This window comes from Otolemur garnettii, unplaced genomic scaffold, assembly GCF_000181295.1.
Source record: "Otolemur garnettii isolate 467f Iridium unplaced genomic scaffold, OtoGar3 scaffold00018, whole genome shotgun sequence".
Lineage (NCBI taxonomy): Eukaryota > Metazoa > Chordata > Mammalia > Primates > Galagidae > Otolemur > Otolemur garnettii.
The window spans coordinates 4,926,739-4,930,913 of NW_003852413.1; positions in this window are offsets into that span (position 1 = coordinate 4,926,739).

The window sequence follows — 4,175 nt, forward strand, 5'->3', positions numbered from 1 at the left end:
CAAAAAAAAAAAAAAAAAAAAAAAAACAAGGAAAGAAAGAATTGAAGGCTGGGCATGGTGGTTCATACCTGTAATCCTAGCATTCTGAAAGGCCAAAGAGGGTGTATCCCTGAGCTCAGTCAGGAGTTTGAGACCAGCCGGCCAAGAGTGAGCCTCTACCTCTACTAAAAATAGAAAAACTGAGGCAAGAAGATCGCTTGAGACCAAGAGTTTGTGGTTGCTGTGAGCTATGATGACACCCTAGCACTCTACCCGGGGCAACAGAGAGAGACTCTGTCAGAAAGGAAAAAAGGAAGGGAGGGAGGGAGGAAGGAAGAAAGGAAGGGAAGGGAGGAAGGAAAGAAAGAAGTGAGCTTTTTTGAATTTTAATAATTTAACAGACAAGAAAACATCATCTCAACCCATAACCAGATAAAAATTATTAGACAGATTTTACAGTTTTTGTGTCCAGTCTTAGAAATCTGTGTGTGGTTCATGCTGGCAGTGCCCCTCAATTCCCACTGGCCACATTTCAGGGCTCAGTAGCCACACGGGGCTCGTGGCTGCCACACGGGACAGAGCAGATGCAGGACAGCTGTCTCCCCACCGCCACCCCCTAATTCTTTCCCTATGAAGGGAGGGAGGGAAATCGACATTATCACCTGGGTTGGGTTGGTGCCTGGCTTTGTGCTAGCTGGTTTCACATATACTGTGTCATTTAACTGCAAAGCCAACCTGGGAATGAAGTATTATTGTGCTTATTTTTTAAAGGCTGAGAAAGGTTAAGTGACTTGCTTGAAGTCACCTGGCAAACAAGAAACTAGGTAAAAATGTTATGTTTCCAACTCCCTGACTGCCCCCGGGGTCTGCTGGAATCAATGATGTCCTTACTGTCATCCCCGTGGCCACCTTCCAATCACCCCTTGTTTCCTCTCCCCCCCATTCCCCATCCCATCTCTGTTTCTGGCCCATCATCTCACTCAAGGTTTTGTCTGCTAGTAGTGGGCAGTCCTTTCCTCCCATACTATTTCCTTGGGGCCATTCTTCAGGGTGGGGCTGGGAGGCCCCCCTCCAGGAGTTTGGGGTTGCAGCTGTCCCCAGGCTGAACACACACTGTCCATCACTTTCTTGTAGAGACATCCACTTGGAGAATAAGCCTCTCCTCGTGGTCCTGGATTTATGCTCTTGTGGGGGTGTGGGTGGAGGGCACCTAGAGGCAGGTTCAGAGTCCACCCACATCGTGGCTACAAGCTTCCGGGCTGCCAGCTGGTTCATTGCTAAGGAACCTACTTATTTAGCCAGGCATTTTAAGAGTCCTCTGTGATTACTGTCGCTCTGCAGGACAATCAGGAACCAATTTTCTGAGGGTGACGAATTTCTCATCATCTGCTTGCTATCAAGCTGTGAGTTCCCTCTGTATCCTGGAGCAAGACCCTTTGGAAAGATGCCATCTTCTGGGACTTCCGGGAAGAGGGGTTGGAAGGGGATTGTCCTGGACTGCCTTAGTCAACCACTTTGGCAAAATAGTAGGGAAGTGTCAGGAGCCTGAGGGGACTGCAGTGACCTCCCTGCCCCCACCCCACAAGGCATAAGGAAGCCCAGTGAGGAGAAGGGGTGAGGCGTGGGCAGCAGGCAACTGTGGGCCTCAGCTGTGGGAGCCATCAGACCACCTGGGACCACTGAACGATTGCAAAGCCACGCACCACCCACAGAAGTTCTATCTTATGGGTGTGGATGTAGCCTGGGTTTAGAAGCTGCCTGGGTGCCCTAGATGGACCCTGAGTTAGTTGCCTGTCAGGAGAAATTGTCCAAGACTTGGAAATGGGCAAAAGAGGTCCTGGGCTACTTTCCGTGGAGAGCGGGGTTTCTGGGATCACGTGTTCACGCGGGAGTCTGTCCCTTGGATCACCTTTGTGTTGACTAGGCTATTTCACAATACTAAAAGGGGAGAGGTTAAACAGTAGGAAACTGAAATAATTCTTGTCCACAACAATGCAAACGGATTTTGTCCATAGAGATAGAATTGGTTCCTGTCCTCTAGAGCAGATGAATTTAAACATTACATTTTGTTGCCCTGTGGGACACTGACCAGCTTTGTATCTATGAGTGAATTCATTCCAGAATTCCCGCTTCCTCGGCACGTGGTCGATTTTCAAATTCTCCTTTCATCTGGTCTTAACACCTTATTGGTTCCCTCATTGACTAACAAGTCAAATAAAGTTATCTACATTTGTTTTAGATTTCTTTCTCTCTTTTTTTCTTGAAACAGAGTCTCACTCTGTTGCCCAGGCTACAGTGCCATGGTATCAGCCTAGCTTACAGCAACCTCAAACTCCTGGGTTCAAGTGATCCTCCTGCCTCAGCCCCCTGAGTAGCTGGGACTACAGGTACCCACCACAATGCCCTGCTAATTTTTCTAGTTTTAGTACAGACAGGGTCCCGCTCTTGATCAGGCTGGGTTCAAACTCCTGCCCTGGCCTCCCAGAGTGCTAGGATTGACACTTCCTTAGTATTTAGCTGAAGTGGTTGACTGAGGCAGCCCAGGACAAGTGAGCCACTTGCCAGCCTTATTTTATATTGCAACTTTAAAAAAATTATTATTTGGTCCTACCTCAGGGAGACTGGAACTCCCTCAGTGCCTTGTTCTGCATCTGTGTCTCTGTCACATTGAGCTGTCTGTCTCCCCAGCTAGCTTTGGGGACAGAAGGGCCTGCATTTCACCCTGCTGGCAGGTCCTGTGATGTTTGCATTCCCTGCACCTGGTACAGAGCTAGGTACAGAGTAAATGCTCAATAAAAGTTTCTGGATAGATCCAGAAGTCACCAGGATGGGTGACCCAGTGTCGCACCATCAGCACCCAACTCACTGTTGAAAGATAAACTTAGGCACGTTAAAATTTTATTTGAATCAACCAGCAGCACCAAACCAAAAGGGGTTCAGGACTCCACTGAGGGGGAAGAGGGGAACATTTTTATAAGAAAATATTTGATTGGTTAAAGTTGAACAGTAACCTTAAAGTCTGTAGTTAGAAGTTAGTTGGTGGTTTCTGATCAGCAAATCTTAAGTTTTGTTTTACTGTTTAAATGGAGTTGGGTTCTGGTTAGCTCATATAGGAACCCAAGGCCATTCCAGGCTAATGACCTCTTGATTAATTTTTTTTTTTTTAACACCCCTTGGCTATCTCAAGGCCAAGACCACCAGGATTGTGACCCTGACTTCATGCCTGGTTGATAACCCAAAGGAGGCGGCTCTGACCTCCACTCGAATCCCTTCCACCCTGCTTCCTTCTTTCTCTTCCCTTCCTGCTGCTCTTTTCTTTCCTTCCAAAAAAAAATTTTCTTTTCATTATAGAACCAAGGAAAAGTTTATTTATTTATTTATTCATTCACTTATTATTTTTATGTCAGAATATCATGGGGGATACAGATGGTTTGGTTACCTGAATTGCTGTTGTACAGTTTGAGTTGAAGTTATGAGTGCGCCCTGCACCAGATAGGGAGCTCTGTATCCCTTAGGTGTGAATTTACCGCTCCCCTCGGGCCCTTCCCACCCGTGTGCTTCCCCTTGAGTTTTACTACCAAACGTGCACATGGGTGTTGATCGATTAGTTCCAATTTAATAGTGACCAAAATATTACCTGCAACTTCTGAAATGCTCCTTCCAGAGTCATGTAAAGTAGCCCCACCCTCCATTTTCTGAATCTCTCTATGAAGCACTTTTTTTTTTTTTTGAGACAGAGTCTCACTTTGTTGCCCTGGGTGGAGTGCCATGGCGTCACAGCTCACAGCAACCTCAAACTCTTGGGCTTAGGCAATTCTCTTGCCTCAGCCTCCCAAGTAGCTGGGACTACAGGTGCCCGCCACATGCCTGGCTATTTTTTGGAGATGAGGTCTCCCTCAGGCTCAGGCTGGTCTCAAACTCGTGAGCTCAGGCAATCCACCCACCTCAGCCTCTCAGAGTGCTACGATTATACGCGATTATACGCATGAAACACTTTCTTTTCTGTCCCTAGGGGATTAGTCGCCAATCCAAGGAATATATGTATCGTAAGGATGAACGGGAGACCACGGAGAAGACCCCATCTCTGAAGGCCGTGTTGGTCCTGAAAGCCTGGCTGACCCTTTTAACCTGGCACCACCACAGCCTGGGGGGCGAGGCATCCCCCCAAAGCAAGGCGCTAATCCCAATTGCTCATG